Here is a 21,132-nt window from a genome sequence, read left to right as displayed (position 1 = left end):
ATTATGTAAAACATTTAGATACATTATTTTAAAAAATCAAAGAAAAAAAGAAAGTGAAAATAGCGTCTATCAGTTCTTTCTTTGGAGGCAGATAGTATGCTTCATCAATTAAGAGAATTGTATTTGATCACTGAATTGTGAGAATAGCTGAAACATTCACAATTCTTCATTGAACAACATTGCTGTTTCTATGTATGCTGTTCTCCTGATTTCATTCACTTCACTACACATCAGTTCATCTAAGTCTTTTCAGGATTTTCTGAAATCACCTTACTTGTCATTTCTTATAGCACAATAGTAATCCATTACATTCTTATAGCTCAACTCCACAATGTTTTTTTCACATTTATCCATTAAAATTTACATCTATCCATTAAGTGTTTACAATAATTATGCATATCACCAAGACAGTCATGGTGGTTTTGAATTACTAAGGAAACAAACTTATAAGGCTTCCAAAAATCACATGCTTGTTATTACAGAAGAAAAATATATCTGTAACATAACTGGGCAATTATTTACTGCTTAAGGTACCATTAAGGAAATATTTAGCATGAACACTTTGAGCCAGTGTTGTGAACTCCCCCAGGGTTCTGGAACCACTAAATAAGAACCACCAGATTATAAAATGTCTACTGGATCTTCTAGCCCTCATTCCTGTAATCAATAACTCACTTCATCTCTCAAAGTCCCTTTACCTTCCACGTTTTGAAAACTGTTTGTACATTTTCTCTTGTCCTGGGGATGTTTGGTTTCTCTTCAGTAGGGGCTGAATCAAACAGATATCTTCTCTGTGGTTGCTCAGGGTATCAAGTGATTGACAGCTAGAAGAGAAGCAGTTCTGAAGTGAGAGAGAAAAAATAATAATAATAAAAAAATGACAATAAAGGGCAGAGGCAAAGTCTAAGAAATTATTTTTTTTAGAGAGGCAAAAAATTGAGAATAAGAACATGGTGCTATGGAGACAGTCTCCAGGAGACATGGAAGAAAAAACAACCTAGGATTTCCTTAAGGAGACACTTGGTCCCTGACTTTGGTTTTGGTACCTTTGCTATGCTAAAGGTATTGGTTAGGGATTGAGTGTCTCAGCTTCCAGGCTGATGTTTAAGCTTCTCACCCAAATGGCTTTTGATTTATAAGTCTTGAAGATGTCTTTTCTCTTGCCCCTGCCAGTTGAAATATCTCCATGCACCAAACTCCTCCCAGACTTCTCAGAGCTTCTTTTTACGCCTATTTTTTTGGGCTCCCTACTCCCTAATCCTCTCATTTTCATCACCTGAATGTTTTCAGAAATGATGACCATTTTTAACACTAGCTCCTCAACTAGCTAATTTTGTACCCAACGCAAAGATATAAAATATAAAATTATATTCCTTTCCTATACAATTTACAGGATGTGCTTGAGATACTTAATGGGCACACATACATATATTCTGCTATATATAATATATGTCTATATATTTTCTTTCAGCTTTGCTCCCCATGGCACACAATCCAGTTGCTTCATCTTTGTTATAGCTTTGCTTCAAGAGCAAGGGAAATATTAAGAGTGGATGGAGACTTGGAAATCAACTACTTTGGGGAAGGGTCTAGTAAGCAGAGTCTTTGACACACTTTGGTGTCCTTTATAGAAATTGAAACACATTTTTAGATAGAAATGTGAGGAGAAACCAGCCATTCCATGAACAAGGAAGGTAGATGGTCTCAAGTAGAGGCTCAGTTAGTGGCTGTCTAAATAAACTCAAAGGCTTCTCTCCTGTCAAACTCTTCTCTCTCTTTCCCTCCCATTTGTCTACCACAGTGCTTGAGATTCCTGCTGCTTAAATCACTCTTTTGATCTGAAGCATTCAGATTTCAGTTAAAAGGCAAATATGTTAAAAAGGGTTGGGTAGCTCATAAATCATCTGGGAATGTGGACAGAAGTGATTGAACAGTGGATCAGAGCTCCTTGTCACTATATAACTGGGCAACTCTGAACTATTAGGGTGGCAAAGAGGCTTTAATCAGAAGGGCATGTTATAGATTGGTGAATCATATAGAATGCCAAGCATATACATGTACATATAACAAATACAATATTAGAGATCATAGGATTACCTAATGCAATCCCTGAATTTTACAGATAGGGAAACTGAGGGTCAGAGAAGAAAATATGCCCAACTAATACAACTCAGTCCAATATTCTTCCCTTTATAGCATCTTTGCAGATCAACTTATCAAGAATCTGATACTACAAGTACTATTAAGCATTGGAAATACCAACAAAATCTTTATTTTGAATATTTTGAAGGTACTTAAATTCACTTAAGAAAAATAACATTGACATATTATAAGTATATATTGTACATAAGTACATTATGGGATTGTATGACTAGATAATGATTTATGTGAAAAAAAACTGTGAATTTTATGAATTATAAGCTCAATATGAGTATGACATGGTGGCCCAAAATCTGAGGTTTTAAGTTACATTCATAGAGACCTGATTTAGTAGAGTGCTCAATTTGGAGTGAGGAAGACTACGGTTTATATCCTGCCTTAGATACTGATTCTCTGCCTGAGGTTTGTGAAATTCCAGGAAAATCTGTTCCTCACCTCTCTGTGCCTTAGTTTTCTTATCAGCAAAATGAGGAAATTAGACTTGATAATCTTTGAAGTTCCTTTTAATTCCAAATCTATAATCCTATGGTCATTTTTCTGTATCCTACTCTGGCCAGAACATAATCTGCAGCATTTTGTTCAATTCTATGTATCCCATTTATGAAAGGACAGTGAGAAATCTTAAGATAAGTAAGATAATAAGGAATAGCAAATAGGAAAATTATATAAATTATTACTATTTAACAATAATTGGGAAAATATTCTTAACTATCAACCCACATGCCTCCTTTTCCAATTCTACAAAATTGTTCTAAAAACAGCCTACAAATGTATTGAGGGCATCCTTGTTGAAATTATTCTGGCAGTCAGCATGCAATTATTAAGAGATTATTATGTGCTAAACATTGTGAAAAGTGCTGGGTATACAAAGAAAGGAGAAGCATAGTCCCTACCTTTAGGGAGTTCACAGACTAATGGGGGAGACAACATACAAACAACTATGTACAACAAGATATATACAGTGTAAAAGGGAGGTAACCTCAGAGTTAAGACACTACTATAATATAGTTCAATTGAGTCTTGAAGGAAGCCAGAAGGGAAGGGTGAGAAGGGGGAACATTCCAGTTATGGAGAACAGTCAGTGAAAAGGCATGGAAAAACAGAGATGGAGCATCCTGTGTGAAGGACAGCAAGAAGATCAGTATCTTTAGAAGTGTAGAGCATGAGAAAGTGACTAAAGTCTAAGAAGATTGCAGTGATATGAAGAGTCCAGATTAGAAAGAGATTTAAATGCCAAAAAGAAGACTTTCTACTTATTTGATCTCAGAAGTAATAGGGAGCCAAGAGGATAAAGAAAACCTTTTGTCTAGACTACCTATTGTCCAGACTATTACCAGTTGAATAGACAGCTTATGGAATTAGTCCATCCATATAAGTATTGGAGTCTCTTAAAATAGATAATAGATACAGTCCAGAAGAGGGAAGAAGACTCCATTACCTTTGACAAACTCTGTGGTGCCTTTCATGATGTCAAAGTTATCTTTGAAATAAAACTCCATCTTTTTAAAAAAGTAGTAATAGTCTTCTGATGATGCTCCTGATGATTACTTCAAGTCATGTAATATCACAGTCTGCAAAAACTAAAGTTGTTGGTCACCTAAAAGGCAATGAAGTGCTATATAAATAGATTATAGCATGTTGCCAATGAAGAATTGTGTTCATGAAGCAACATTAATGAAATCATTACAGAGATATGACTAGCAAACAAAGTGAGCTGTTGACTAGTAAGAATAATGGAGTTTTGTGTTCCATTGGAAATCAGTGGGATTTTTTTAATAGGCCTTCTGGCAGTTTTATGGGTAGGTGTGCACAAGAGTTGTACAGGACAGGAAGGCTTGATTGTCTATCATTTCAGGAAATACCCATATTCATGAGATAACAACAACAGCAATGACAATATCCTTTAAGAATTTACAAAGCACATTACAGAAGTTATCTCATTTGATCCTCATAACAATTCTGTGAACTAAGTGCTACTATTACCTTCACCTTACAAATGAGAAAACTGAAACTCAAAGAGGTTAAGTTAATTGTCAATAAGCAATATTTCCCAGTACCCACTATATGCCAGTTGCTGAGCATTGGGGATAGCCAGCATTTCTATAGAGCTTTAAGGTTTATGAAACACTCTGTAAATATTAATTCATTTGATTGTCACAACAATCTTTCAAGGTAGGTGCTATTATTATGCCTATTTTACAGATGAGGTAACCGAGACAAGCAGAGTGTAATTGATTTGCCCAGGGTGACCTAGCTAGTAAATGTCTGTGATTAGATTTGATTCCAGATCCAGAGCTCTATTCATTCACTACCTAGCCTATTCCTGTAGTTATGCAACTGGTTAGTGTTGAATTGAATTAAAGTTGAGGGAACCAAGATTGTGGAAAGTAGACACTCCTTTAGCTGAGTTCCTCCAAACTTCCCTCAAATCAACATCAGATTTAGCTTCTGAACTGGTTTTGAAGTGACAGAACCAACAAATATTTGGAGTACAACAAATTTCCAGAACAGGATACTTTGGAAGAACTTCAGAACAAGTCTATTTCAATTAGGCAGGGGGAAACGCTACTGAGCCCAGGCCACAGTGCAGGAAGCCTGGACAAGGGGCTGGGGTGGGGAACACCCAGGAATCTACTGTGAGGCTCTTAGGCTACTCTGTCGTGGTTGCAAACTGGTGCTTTAGCAGATTTTCTGTAAGACACCCAAAAGCAAGTGCAAAAGGCAAATTGTAAGGCACTAAGCCCCAAAAGAACATGGGACCTGGCCATGATTTTCCAGCACTGGAAGTCATTCAGCAGAACTGTCCCAGGGCAAACTAAAATGGCTGTCACCCTTTTGCCTTAAGAACAGACCTTAACACTTAAAAAATGAGCAAGAAAGCAAAAAGAACTCTGAACATATCTTTTATGGAGAGAGAGAACAGACCTCAAACTTTAATGTTCCTAAAAGCAAATCAGCTCCAGATGAAGCACCAAAGGGTGATATGAGTTGGTCCTGGATTTATTATGAGGTTGCCATCTATAATTAATAATTCAATAATTCAGAATCAAAATACTGAAAAGGAAGGAAAGGGGGAAAGGAAAGAGAAAAATATAACTTGGGGTAAATAAGATGGCAGGAAATACAGAATTAATTATTTTAACTGTGAATATGAATGGGATGAATTCTCCTATAAAATAGAAGCAGATAGATGACTAGATTAAAAGCCAGAATCCTACAATATGTCATTTACATGAATTAGGATTTGATCCAGGATTCCTAACTTTGTGTCCATTGTCCTTTCCAATCTAACCCAATACCTATACACCTGGATTTATTTCTTTTTTATCTTATTTTAGATGCCAAAGCATTTATATTAGCATTATGATGAAGACTAGAACTATGTAAAATGTCATTATACCTCTCTAAATGGTGACCTCTCACCACCCTGAGCCTCAGTTATACTAAAATCTCAAACTCTTTCTCTTCTCAATTAAAAATAGAAAGCTTTGCTTATCTTTACCAAGTGACCTACCACTTCAAAGCCATTTATTTGAAATTCCTGGTCCTAAAGAAGGCATTATTTTGAAGAGAATTATTTTGAAACCAATAAAAAATATATCATATCTTTAACCTATTAGCTGTCCAAAGCCCGTTTCTACCCTTTTCTTGCCACACACATTCCCTGACATTTATGGTATGTAATTTCCTGGGAGTTTATATAGCATGAAAGGAGAAGATGTGATAAAATATGCACCTTAATTATAAAAACTTAGACCTAATCTCACTAATGTGCTAGATTAAGATGGTCATATAAGAGGGTGTGAGGTGGTTAAGCTGATTTAAAGCAAATTGGGCTCCTAAATTTCTCTGCTCTGCAACCATATTTCATCCTGCCCAGACATTTCAACTTATTTCAATTTACTTTTTGATTTATAATCTAAGTGCAATAATGTGACATTGAACTATATGTTATTTAAAATAATTTCTTCTCATCCCTAGCTGTATGAATTCTTCAGACATATCCTGAGAATGTCCATTCACCTTCTTCAGAATTTCTTTACTTAAGTGATTCCAATATGTCACTTTTGGGATTATGATAATCCTTTTTAATGTAAAAAAAGAGTCATGGAAATGTTTCATCACAAGACCCTTTTTATTCATTAACTCTATAATAATGAGCAGTTTCAAAGTATTAATTCATAATAAATTAATCAACAAATAATAGCAAACAGAATAATAATTATCATTTATATAGGCTTTTCTATGTGTGAAGTACTTTGATAAATCCTTTACAAATTATCTCTTTGATCCTTATAAAAACCATGGGAAGTAGGTGCTATTATTATTATTCCATTTTATAGTTAAGAAAAATGAAACAAAAACAGATTAAATGACTTATCCATGGTTACACAGCTAGTAAATGTTTGAGGCTAGATGATATACATATATATACACACACACACACACACACATATATATGTATCTCTGTCTCTCTCAGCTTCTCTGTATCTCTGTGTTTCTGTTTCTGTCTCTCTCTCCCTCTCTCTCCCTTTCTACCTACTTATATCTGTTTGCTTTCTGTCAAATAAGAGGCTAGGACTAGATTATAGTTTTCTAAACATTTTGAGTATGAAAACATTATTTTAATATAAAAAAGTTTCACAGATTTAATACTTGATAGTAGCTATACCATTTATGTTGATTGAGAAAATATAAATGATCAAAAATTATTATGCAACAATTCTTTTAAATAAATTTTTCCTTTATTACTCACAGCAGAAGCACGGCATATTGGATAGAGTTCTGAATTTGAAATCTGGGGGAGTCTTGGTTCAAGTCCCATCCCTAATGCTAATTAATCTTGGGATTATGTACAAATTAGTCAATTTCTCTGAGGTACTAGAAATTCCCTAAGACTTACCTACTAAATTATAGATGAGTTATATTCAGTGTTGGTAAAGAGGCTGCCTCCACCAATGAAATCACTGAGTCTTGATATATTGACTTAATAACATCTACCTATATTTGAAAAATAGTAATACATATATGAGGTTTTTAATTCTGTCTGTGGAAGGAATTTACTTATTTTTTATACTGAATTGCTTAATCTGATAGCTATCATGCACATGGATTCATAAACCCCTTGCTATAATAATATCAACCCTCTCTCACATCTCTCTCTGCCATCCTAACTCACACACCAAATGGTCAGATAGATTTGTGGACCACGGATCTACATGTATTTGACAAGTCTTTTTACTTGACTTATCTGTCCATCTGTCACTAAATTTCCTCTTGGCAGTTGAAGAAGACAAGAGTTTATTACTTGTTTCTGTGTGATGTTTTGGTTGGAGGTCTGGATATGCAGGCAGAGGATATGGGTTTGAATACCGGATCTGCCCCTGTCATAATTTACGTGGCCTTGAATATTTCTGAAGTACTTTAAATTTTATAAAATCCTTCCTTCACAACCACTCTGGGTGGTAGACAAAAGTAGGAATCACCATCTTCATTTTCCAGAGGCAGAAATTTAAGCTTGAGTGTTAAAGTGACTTTTCCAGAGAGTGTCAGGTGGGGTTCAAACCAAGTTCTCTCAATTACAAAACCAGTGTTCTTTCCATTCTATCATCCTGCTTTCAATTTACTTTAAACTCTTTGGGCCTGTTTCCTCATCTAAATGCTAAAAGCCTTTTTATCCTCCTTTTACATCAGTTTACCCATCTTAGAAAAGACAGCAGTTAGTACTTTGGGACTGCAATTTTAGTGCTACATTTTGTGCTTTCAGAGAAGTTGAAAGTTGATTGAAGTAGCAATTATAATGGTTTGTGTTCCAGCATATCTGCCTTGCCAGAAGAACAGAGGGAGATTGAATAGGGTTGGGGAAAAGAAGAAGGGTTTTTTGCTGGAGTAAGACTCCTTCAAAGGATGAGTGACTCAGGGCTTGAGAAGGGTTTATGTTCTTCAATAAGATTCCTCCTCCTTGGACATCTTTAAGAAGAAGCTGAACTATCATTTCTTGGGAATAAGATAATAGAATTTCACTTCATTTTTGAGTTGGACTAGATGAGCTACTGAGGTCCCTTTGAACCCTCAAATTTTATGTCTTTATATTGAGGATGATAGTGGGTACCATGAGTTAGGTGGTAGCACAAAGTTTAGCACCAGAAGTATTAAACACACTAGAAAGAGACAAAACAAATGTTATAATGTAGGGGAAAGAGCCTTGGACCTGAAATCAAGAGACTTGGATTTGAATCACTTCTCTTATACTTAATGATGGTATGATCTAGCTGGAATAGTTACTTTGGTCATCAGTTTCCCTTATATGAAAAATGAGTTTAATAATTATACAAGTTATGTAGCAGGTTTCTTGAAAATACTTTTAAATAATAAATGATAACTTTTACTTTTATTGTTTAAAAGATTATAGAAATGCATACTACATTGATTAATATAGGCATGTGGTAAGAAAAAATAGTATCTACCTTTTTTCTTTAATAACTTTTATGCATGATGGCCATGAAGTGCTCCTTATGGGCTTTTCCTTCTCTCTCCTTCCCTATACACTTTTCATAGTGGAATGAAGGGATTGGGGATAATGTAATATCATAAGAAGAGCACTATTCTTGACAGAAGACTTAGGAATAACAGCTAAAAGTCTGTTGCCCCACATGACATGGAGAAGTTGTCTATGTATCATATCTTTTATTATTTGACTTAGGCAACATAGTTTTTTGTTTTTGAAGAGGAAGAGGAAAGAAGTAATAGGGAGTAGAGTCCAGGAGAGAAGTAAATCACTATTACCACTTTAAAATTTTTTATTGATATCTTTTGCTTTATATTACATACATTTCTTCTTGTATTCCTCCTTCTCTTTCTTCTCTTCCCTGTGAACCATTTATTATAGCAATTTTCAAGAGAAGGAAAACAAATTCAGTAAATAAATCAATGGATCAAAAAATGATGTCTTAGCTGTGGATCTTGTTTCCACAAAGGAGTAGAAAGAGATGTCTTTTTTATATGGTTTCTTTTAGGCCAAGTTTGGTCATTACCATTTTGCAGTATTTAGTTTTGACTATATTATGGCTGTTCATTTACATTACTTAACATTTTCACTTAAAAACATAAATGTCAAAAAAATCCAGGCAAATGATAAATTAGGCAATGTCATTTAGTATAAGAACATTGGAATGTCAGGAGTCCTGGGTCCCAGATTTGACTCTGCCTTTAACTGGCTGTGTGAATTTGAAAAAATTATTTCTCTTCTCTGAGCTTAAATTTCATCCACTATAAATCAAAGAAGACTAAACTCTAGTACTTCCCAGTTCCCTAATTCTTTATATTATAAAAAGGCACTTAAATGCTATTAACTTCCTTCTGAAGATGGGGAAACGGGATTAGAGAAGTTAAATGAACAGTTAGTAACTATCAGAACCAGTATCAGAATCCAAGCATCAGAATCCAAGCCTTTTGATTCCAGATTCAACATTTAAAGAATTATGGTATCATGCCATTGCATTATTTTCAAGCTAGAAGGAACCTCACTAGTCTTCTATCTCAACATATAACCAAAAGGAATATCTGGTATTATATAATTGACTATCGTCCTGTTCTTCTTCTTCCCTTCAAATGTAAGCTAATTGAGGGTAGACTGTCTTTTTGCTTCTATTTTTATTCCCAGTGTTTAGCATAGTACCTGGCATATAGTGTTTAATAAATGCTCATTTCCTGGCACATTATTAAGTGTTTAATAAATATTTCTTGACTGACTGACTTTCCTGAACACCATGTGGAATCTTTAAAGCACTTCCTCCCCCTCCCAACTTCTGAACTCCTCTCCTCTTCAGTCCTTTCCTTCTTCTTTCTCCCCTCCCCCCCAAGTCTACATCTGTGATTCCATTGTTATAGGAACCTCCCAGCATTGAAACTCCCTCTACTAATGCAAATAAGTAACTCCTATATCAATTATAGTCTTAATTTACTGGCATACTGAGAAGTTAAGTGACTTTCTTATGGTCACATAGCTAATATGTGTCAGAGTTAGCACCTGTTGACTCCAAGGCTGACTCTCTATCTGTCACGAGGTGCTCTTTTTCTAAGGTCCCTTCAGTTCTAATATTTTAGCATCTAATGTTCTCTGAGTCAGATGACCTGGATTCTAGACCTGGTTCTGTCACTAATTCATTTAGTGTCCTCAGGCAACTTACTTCTTGCTGGCTCAGTTTTTCCATCTGCAAAATGAGGAGGCTGAACAGTATTGTCTCTAACATATCTTCCAGTTCTAATATTCTCTTGGTTTGAGAACACTTCCCTGGTCATTTTCTATTAGTCTTTTCCATAGTATGTTTTGTGCAGCTCACATCATGCCCCTGTAAAGATGAGGTGACTTCCCTCTCTTCCTTGCCCCTCTCCCTATGCCTTATCTCATATAGTTTGCGCTTTCCTCTACTTCCACATGTTCTATCACCTCATTCGGGAAGTGGCAGAATGCTACAGGAATTAATAGATGCCATTTTTATCCCCATTTGTCCTCTTCTTACAAAGTTCACATATTGCATTTTGACATTATGTAAATTAAAAATCACCATGGCATTACTTGAAGTAAACTATTATATCATTCTTTTCACACTGCTCTCGTTAAGATACAGTCAGCACTTTCCATTACTGCCATTTATTTTCAGAAGTTTAAGGCTCAGCAGGAGAGGGGAAAAAAATCTATTCAGATGGAAACTTGTCACGAATTCCTCTGGGAAGGGCATTTTCAGCCATAGTCCCCCCCCTCTCTACCCTCCCCATCCCCAAGACATCTGACCTGGAATCTAGCTGAATTACAGACAGCAGGATGTCCCAGAGTCAGAACTGTAAGCTGAGGAAAGAGTTAGATGTAGGACTTTATTCTATAAAGAAGCTTAGAGATCTCCACACCAACACTTTCATTGGAAAGGAGGAAACTGAGTCTTGGGGACTTATCCATTGTCACGTAGTAAGTGACAAAACCAGAAAATGAACACAAGACCTTGAATCACCAATCCAGCCCTCTTTTCATTGTGTCAAGTTGACTTCCTATGGAGCTGGAAAGGATTAGACTATAAACCAAAAGATGATCTATGCCACTGTCATCCAAGGATTAGTTTAGCTAAGTTTAAGATGGAATATAATAATTGAAGGTTGGCTACCAGAGAATGAGCATTTTTCAGGTATAGAAGTCCATAAATATGATCTACTAAGATAAAAAGGGGTTGCAACCTACTTTGGTGTAAGGAATACTCATACTCATGTAATCACGGATCTTTGAAGTATTGTGCTCTTGTATACTGCCACCTCAGTCTATGTTTCTCTATGTGTATTTCATTCTATGGTTGTATATATATATATATATATATATATGTGTGTGTGTGTGTGTGTGTGTGTGTGTCTACATAAATGTATGTGCATTTTATTCCATGTATATTTATGTATTCTATTCAATAGGTATGTGGGCATATATACACTCACATATATACACAGTATATGTATGTGTATTTTATTTCACACCTGTGATTTCATCAGCATGGCAATTTTATTGACTTATTTCCAATATATTCTATCAATATGGATGAGCAACTTCTTTATAATATATAATTTTAGATAGTTGCTTCAACACTTAATATTTAACTGACTTGTCTACTAAGGTCATATTGCTATGTCTTCCTAAGACAAGCTTTGAATCCAGGTCTTCCTGACTCCAAGGTTAAATTCACAATGGCAAGATACTTTACATTGCAATTGTTGTTCAGGAATAGTAAAGTGATTTTCTAGATGTCTAAGAAAAAGACTGAATTTTCATGGTAAATTTCTTTTTGACATCTAATGCTAGGTGTTTGCCCTTTATTTATTAAGATGAGAAAGATAGCTGTAAAAATTACTTTGAGCATGGATATTGGAGAAAACTATGAGACTATAGAATAATTTTGAGGTTTTGCATTCAAAAAACAAAGGTCATTTTGGACCAGAGACTTGATGTTGGACTCTTATTATGTGAGTCCTCAAATATGTCTTTCGGGTGATTGAGAAGAATCTCAAAATTATCAGAAATGCTATTGAATATGTCTGTGAAAGACTCATCAGATTTGGATTTTGTGAGAATGTTAGCTACTAGGAATAGTATCAAGTAACACCATGGGACCCCAGATATTAAGGGAGGGACAGATAGGTACGCATTGTCTTTCATGGTATCTTCCACAACAGTTATCATCTTGTGAATGATACCCACATTAGGGAGGCTTTCTATTGGGAAACCCACACGATAGGCTGATATTCCTTTAACACCCTGGAGGTTCATATAGATCTTATTCTTGATCTATGACCTCCCCACTTCAAACACAAAAACGAGCAAATGAATAAAATGAATGAATAAAATCAACTAGACCAAGTAATAGCTCTTCCTTTTAAAAATATTCCATAAAATTCTGTCTTCTTATTTTCCCACCAATGTGGTAATGATATTTAGATGCCAGTGTCTCACTACTGTCTGTTGCCTCATTGTGGAAATCTCACTCCTTAGCTTCAGCACAGTTGCTGTCTATGGCCCTGAAATACCTCCTCTCTACAATTTTAACACAGGTTATCTTGAAGAAGAGAATAATCAAGATAGTGGCTATTGCAAGATAGACCAGGCAATCAATGCTGAATAAACCAACAGGGGAGAAAAGTAGCAATAATCCTTTCAGGGAAAAGAATACATTGAAGCAAAGACATCTTCTGATTCAGAGAAGATTTTTGTTTTTTTAGTGAAAGGAAGAACCATTGGCTATTTATCCAGTGTGAGGCCAATCTTCAGGCTATAAATTTGACTATGATTCAAATATGGCAGATCACCAAATCTAGGATTAATACTTTCCTAATACTGCAGATGATGGGCAGTGATGGTGGTGGTGGTGTGTGTATGTGTGTGTGTGTGTGTGTGTGTGTGTGTGTATGTGTGTGTGTTGGTAGATAAGAAAGATACCTCAGGGAATGGAAAGAAAGTTGGAATTAGAATTAGGAGATGTGTTTCATTGGTTTTGGCTCTGCTCACTCATTTTGTGACCTTTCTCATAGGGAAAATGAAGAATTCCTGGAAAAGTGTTTTTGGCTTTGTCAGTCTTCTCATTCTCCAATTCTCTTCAAAGGTTGTATTTGTATTTTTCATTAGGCTTATGAAATTTCCTAAGTTTCTTCAGGGGAGGCTGTGGCCATTTATTGAAATTTATATGTGTGAGGAGAAGTGATACCATATATTAAGTTATTTCTGAGGAAAATCTCACATTAGTTTGGAGCCCCAATGGTAGCAACAGCATTCCTGAGCTTCTGAAGTGATAGCTAGCACAGTGAATTTTATATGGTAGGCATCCAAAAATATCTGTCGAAATGAAATAATAAGATATTGGTTGAGTCAGACAAATAAATGTTACTTTTATTGATTCTCCTCATTTTTCACAGAGTGTAACCAGCATTTTCTTCTGTCTTCCAATCTCAACAAAAATTTAACAAAGGAGACAAGTTCCAGCCTCACAAGAAGACTAAAGGCTTCCAACAGGATTTCTCTTAACTCCTTTTTTCTTAAAAAGTTTTTATAACCATTCCCTTTGGTTTCAGAATAAAGGGATAATCTCTAATTGATTTCTTGATCTCATCCTTCCTGCTTTCTCCTCAGGAAATTTGCTGAAGTGTTTCTTTCCTTGTTTTCATTCATCATCAATTTCTCTGCCTTCAGTGGATTCTTTCTATCTTTTCAGGTCAACCCAATGCTGTAAAAAATCCTTTGCTGACCCTTCTCTATTCAGGTACTGTCATATATTTATTATCTTCTTTACTTCCAAATTTTTGAGAAAAGAGTCATTGCTATTTCTTCATCATCTACTTACTCCTCAATTTGTTGCAATCAGGCTTCTGTCTCCATGTCTTATGAAAACTGCTCTCTCAAAGGTCATATCCTAATCACCAAACTCAATGACCTTTTCCCAATCTGTATCCTCCTTCGTCTCTCTGCAGCATTTGATAGTTTTATTACAGCTTTTCCTGGAAACATTTTTTCCCCCCTTCTTGGCTTCAGAGACATCATTAATTCATTGGTCCTCTTCTTATAGTTCAAATTAGTTCTTCATTTCTCTTGGCTCCTCATCTTTTTTTTTTTTTTTTTGAGACTCTTTACTCCTTTCACTTGTTGAATTACTGATTATCATTCAAGAACAACTCAGATTCCATCTCTTTAGAGAATTCTTCCTGATCAGCTCTATCAGTAATTATCTCTTCTTTCTTGGACCCTGTAATGTATTTTGTTTTGAATATTTCTAATGTATTTGTCACATAAAATTGTGTATTATAGCAATCTGTGCATGTACCTTATTCCTCTACAAATTTGGAAGTTCCATGAAAGCAAGGATCATGTCTTTTCTCCCCCTCCCATACGATGGAATGGGACCATATGCTCAATAAGTGTTTAATAAATGTTTGTTGCATTGAATTAAATAAATCCATACTCAGAATGGAAATGAGTCAAGATGCCAGTTCAATCTGGACCAGTAGCTTGTCACTTTCTCTCTTTGGTGACATGCTATGTCCTGAAGACCATTCCGGGTATTAAGCAATGTGTGCACCAGGTGAAACATCCCACTTCTTTCTCTTTCGGATGACTGATATTAAAGAAAACACAGTGTATATGCAGGCTCCTATATTGACAAAAGCATTCCACTGTGATCTGAGTTAATTACAACTTGTACCACTTGGGCTTTCTGACACTGTTTCTATTCAAGAAGGCAAAGTTTAGCATTGGATGAGTCTGATAGGGATTACTAATAAAGACAGAGAAGCTGTCATTTAGTTTAATTATGGGAAAAAGAAATGAAGAGCTGAGGTCGCTCTTCAACATAAGTCAGGCAGACAGCACAAAGTGATGAAAAGACTATGATATGAGATTTGAAGATAGAATATATGGGTTCAAATCTCATCTCCACTACTTACTATTTGTATGACCTTCAACAAGCTGCAAGTTCTCTGAAACTGTTTCTTTGTCTATAAAATGAAGACTCTTAATGAATTTCAAGGTCACATTCCAGTTAAAAATACTATGATAATTTGATGATTTTCATCTTTTAAGCTCTAACAGTAACATAAAAATCAATGTCTTGTGTTATAATTACAGTCCATTTAGCCCAGCATTCCATTTCTGATGAGACTCCATGGGTAATGTTAGAAAAGCATAGCTATCCTCCTCCTTGTCAATTTAAATCACTTCAATAAATCTTTATTAATCTCTGGCTCAGTGGAATGAGCACTAGGCTTGGAATCAATTATGTAACATTTTCATGAGTTAAAGTCTGGCTCAGATACTGGTTGTGTGATCCTGGACAAGTCACTCAACCCTATTTGCCTCAGTTCCCTCATTTATAAAATGAACTAGAGAGGGAAATGGCAAGTCACTTCAATTTCTTTGCCAAGAAAACTCCAAACAGAGTCTGGAAGAGTCAGACAGGATTGAACAATAGTAATGACAACACTGTCATCAAGGTCCTATGCCAGATGTTGATAATACAAAGATAAAGAAATCTTTGTCCCCAAGGATTTTATGATCTTCACAGATCTCATTCTCTACTTTCTTTTCTATTCAATGATCTCAGGTGCCAAATAGCGGTTTTTATTATGAATTTAATATGAATTTTGTTGCACCAACAAATACAAACATTTTCATTTACAAGGAAGACTGGAAAAGAGGATCGTTCATGAAATTATGAATGTCTGTTATGTAATTTGTATTTTTAATATTTATATTAAATTTAACATGATGATATCAATTTCTTCATTCTTATTCCATTATGAACTGTTTTGTTCCTTTATAAATGTTTTCTAATAATTTATTCATCTTATTTTTGTTCTCCATCTTTTTTGCATTTCTCTCACTACATATTAACTCTTCCTTCTCACCTTAGAAAGAGAAGTCCTCCCTTATAATAAATATAGTTAAGCCAAAGAAATCAACACACTGGCTTTGGCTTAAAACGTATGCTTCATTCTGAACTTATGGTCCTTTCGTTCTCTCTGCCAAGAAATTTGAAACATTCTCCATCTGTCTTTTGAAGTCATGAGTGATCACTGCATTGAAAAGGGTTCTGATGTCTTTTGAAGTTGTTTTCCTTTAAATCACTGTAGTTATTGTTCTACTGATGATTCTGATCATTTTCCTCTGCATCAGTTAATTTGTTTTCTCAAATTCCTCTGAATTGTTCATATTCACCATTTCTTATGGCATAAAACATTTCATTACATTTATGTACTCATTTGTTTAGCCATTCTCCAATTAGTAGGCACCTACTTTGCCTCCATTTTGTCTACAATGAAAAGTGCATGATGTATAAATATTTTTATACATGTACATCCCCTATTTTTGATCTCTTTGGGAGTATATGCTTAATGATTGAATCACAGAATCACAGAATCACAAATAATAGGTATGGCTTGCCGAATTTTTGATTATAATTCCAATTTATTTTCTGGAATGAGAATTATTTAGTGTCCCCAACTAGTTCATTAGCATGTCTGCTTTCCCATAGCTTCTTTAACAATTGCCATTTTTCTCTTTTGTCATCTTTACCAGGCTTGTGAATGTGACTATTTTTTTCAGAATTTTAAAAAAATTTCATTCTTCTCATAAGTAAAAATTATATTCTTAGAAATATTTGTAGGGATGCTGAAAGTTTGCATTCCTTAACTTGTTATCTATATCCTTTGACTACTTATATATGGATAAATATCTCATATTCCTATATCTGTATCAGTTTACTATATATCTTGGATATTTGTTAAAAAGATTTTTTCCCCTCTAATTAACTGCTTCTCCCCCCTCTAATTTTAAAATATATTTATTGCTTGTAAATACAACTTTAACATTCATTTTAAAAATTGAGTTTGAATTTTTCTCTCTTTTTTCTTCAGTTCCTTGCTCCCTGAGACAGCAAGTAATTTGATGTATATGTTCAATCATAGAAAACATATTACTATATTAGTCATGTTGTGAAAGAAGACACAGACCAAAGGATAAAAAAACACAAAAAATACAAAAAGTGAAAAATAGTATGTTTTGATAAACTGTTTCTCTTTTGATTATAACTGGATTCATTTTGCTTTTGCAAGTATTCCAATTCTATACAACTAAAACTTTCTATTTTGTCTTTTTAATATAACGTGTCACATTTTAAAATTTTTATTTATTTAATATTTTTCCCTAGCTACATTTAAAACAAATTTGTTTTTAAAATTTTTGAGTTTTAGGTTCTTTCCCTTATTCCAATCTACAATATGAAGTTATGTAAAACATTTCCATAAAAGTCAAGTCTTGAAAGAAAACAGATTTCTTACCTTAATGAAAGTAAAAATTCTCAAGAAAAATTAAGTTTAATAGAAAGAGATAGAAAGAAAGAGCAAATACTTCAATCTGTATTCAATCACAATTCCTTTTTTAGGGATGGATAGGATTATAAGTCCTTCAGAGTAGTCATGGATGACTGTACTAGTGAGAATAACAAAGTCATTTACAGCTGGTCATCTCAGAACATTGTTTTTACTTTGTATATAGTATATTTCACTTTGCTTGAATTCATGGAGGACATGCCAGGTGTTTTTTTCTTTCCTGAGAGCATTCTGATCAAAATTTCCCATAGAACAATAATATTCCATCACAAACACATATGCACTCATTCCCCAATTGGTGGGCACCCTCTTAGTTTCCATTTTTTCTTGCCCTGAGAAGAGAGTTGCTATGAATATTTTTTGTATATATAAGTCATTTCCCTTTTTTTTCCCCTCTGAATCTCTTTTGGCATTCATGCTTAGGAGGGCTATTGGTAGGTCAAAGGATATGCATGAATTAATAGCCCTTTGGGCATGGATCATGTTTTTAATAATTTATCAATTGGACATGGCTCTTATTTTTTTTTAAATAAACTTTATTCAGTTCCATCTATGTTTAGGAAATAAGATGTTATCAGAGGAACTTGCTTAATTGTTGTTTATAATTACTATTGCTAAATATTTCCCCCCATTTATTCTCTTTCCTTTAATCCTGTCCTTCCTCAAAAGTGTCCAAATTTATATTCTTATAGCCTATGTTTGACCATAACATTCCTCTTGTAAGAAATTTCAGGAGAACTTTATTACCTCTAGGATTCTCTATTTGGTACTTAAAGTCTTTCACAGTGAGTTTCCAAATGATCTTTTTTTTTTTTTTTTTTTTAAAGATATAACTTTATTACTTTTCCATTTAATAAGCATTTAATTTCTTCTCCACCTTAAACAAAAAAGGAAACTTTTATAACAAACATATGAGAATCAAGTGAAGCAAATTTCCTCATTGTTCCTGTCTATAAATTATATTTCACTCTGAAATTTGAGACTAACACTTCTCTTTCAGGGGCTAGGAAGCAAGTTCATTGTATTGATTGAAATTGCACAGTCTTTCAAACATATTTTTCTATAAATATAATTGTATAAATTGTTCTTCTGGTTCAACTCACTCAATACTGTATCAGTTTATATAGTTTACTCTAAAACCATTCATGTTGTCATCTCTTGTGATACAATAATATTTCATTATATGTATATGCCATAATTTATTTCACTATTCCCTAATAGATGGGTACATTCTTATTATTTAGGCTTTTTTGCTAGTATTAATAGAGCTGCTACTAATATTTTGTAGATATAGTCTTTTTTTCATTGATTCTTTGATTTCTTTGGGGCATAGGCCTAGAAGAGGTATCAAAAGTTATGCATAGTTTTTTTGTGCCTAGTTCCAAAGTCCTTTCTGGAATGTCTGGACATAGCTTCAACAACCATGTGTTTTTCCATGTATTTTCCCATGGCTCCTCTAATATTTTTCATTTTCCCTTTTTATCACTTTTGCCAATTTGACAGATATGAAATGGAACCTCAGAACTAATTTAATGTGCATGTAATTATAAGTTATTTGAAACATTTTTTATATGGAATTTGATAGCTTACATTTATTAACATGAAATATGCCTATTCACATACTTTGACTATTTTTCTATTGGGGAATGATTCATATTCTTATAAATTTGTGTTATTTCCTTAAACAATTTAGATATGAGATCCTTTATTAGAGAAAATTGCTGCAATTTTTTTCTATAGTTATTTTTTTCTATTTTCCCTTCTAATTTTAACCCAATTAGTTTTGTTTGTGTAAAACCTTGTACATTTTATATAATAAAAATGTCCATTATATCCTCTGAGATCTTCTCTAATTCTTCTTTAGTCATTATATTAATGTTTCCTTTCTCCATAGATCTAAAAATTTGTTTCTTCCTTATTTTTCTGATTTGATTATGATTTCACTTTTTATATCAAGTCATGTATCTTTTTGGTGTTAATCTTCGAATATGGTACACGATGCTGGCCTATGACTAATTTCTGTCAAACTATTTCTCAGTTTCCCAGCAGTTTTGATAAAAAACTGAGTATTTACTTCAGTAATTTTGGTCTTTGAACACTATGTTACTATATTTGTTTGTTTCTGTACCTAATCTATTCCACTGAGCAACCTAGTTTAGGTTTCAAGACCATATTTGTAACATGTGTTCCTTTTTTTGCAAAAAGTTTATGTGATATTTCAATTTATTTTTCTTTTAATGTTTGATAGTTAATTTATGGATTGTCCAATTAATTTTTCTAGTATTTAGTTAATCAGGATATTTTATATTTTTGAAATACTTATCCATTTTCTATAAGTTAGTTATAGTTAAAATCAAAATTTATATAGCACTTAGTATGTGCCAGGCACTATGATGAACATTTTATAGTCATTTCATTTGACACTCACAACAACCCTGGAAAGCTATTATTATCCCCATTTAAATACAGAAACTGAAGAAAACTGAAGGTCTTATAGATAGCTAGAATCTGATGTTGGAGTTGAACTTCAGTTTTATTGACTTCAGATCTAGTTCTTGTGAATATCTAATTTAGCAAAAGAGTTTCCTTTAATTCCTCTTTAATTTTGAACTTTTTCCTTTAAAAATTTATATAAAGTTTAGTTTTCCTCTCCACTTAAAAAAATCATATGATCTATTTATCTATTTTATTATTTTTTTAAAGCTTCTACTTTTATTTTTAAATTCATTATTTATGTTTTGTTAATCTCTACTCCAATTTTCATAATTTCTACTTTATTGTTTAGAGGTTTTTGATTTGTTGTTGTTCTAGTTTTCTTTTTTAAGTACATGCCCAATTCTTTGAATTGTTCTTTCTTTCTTTCTGTTTTTAAATGAAAATGTAATGTTCTTCTCTAAAATATGATGTTCTCTGGGAGCAGGTTTCTTGGGGGGCTTCTGGAGGCAGTCTTCAGAGTTAAAGTCCGAATGCCGCCAGCAGTTAAAGTCAAATCCTTTGCTGTCTCCTTCAAAGTCTTGTCTCCTTCATGGGGCCTGGTTAGCTTTCTTAGAGGCCTATTTCTCTCCTTGGTTCCAAGAGCTCTTGCTGCTAGTCCTTTGCCTCTCCAACTTCAGCCTCCAGCTAGCACAAAGGTGGAAAATGGAATGAATCTGTCTCCACCTCCGAGAGTGGGCTTGTCCTCTCTGACTGGTGAATCTCCTGGACTGAATCCTGGCTTGTGAATTTCCCGGAGTCAATCCTGGCTGAGGCTCCTAGCTCATATATGCTCTCTTAAAGGTGTGAATCTTGTGGAACTCTAATAAGTACTAAGTACATCTAGAGACCTGTTAGCACCCTGCTAAACAACCATTGTCTCTATCAATTCCACTGACTTAGCACCTTGTAAGAATTGTAACAGAAAATACTTAGAGATAGAAAAAGTTCTCACAAGGACCACTTTAGCTGCCTCCCATAAGCTTTGAAGTGTTTTTTCATTATTGTCATTTTCTTTGATGATTTTTTTCTATCATTTCTTGTAATTTATTCTTTGACAAATCAGCCTTTCAAGATTGTTATTTAATCTCTAAT

The sequence above is a fragment of the Sarcophilus harrisii genome, chromosome 2 (genome assembly GCF_902635505.1).
Source record: "Sarcophilus harrisii chromosome 2, mSarHar1.11, whole genome shotgun sequence".
Lineage (NCBI taxonomy): Eukaryota > Metazoa > Chordata > Mammalia > Dasyuromorphia > Dasyuridae > Sarcophilus > Sarcophilus harrisii.
The sequence above is the reverse complement of the archived record's forward strand: the minus strand, read 5'-3'. Positions refer to the sequence as shown.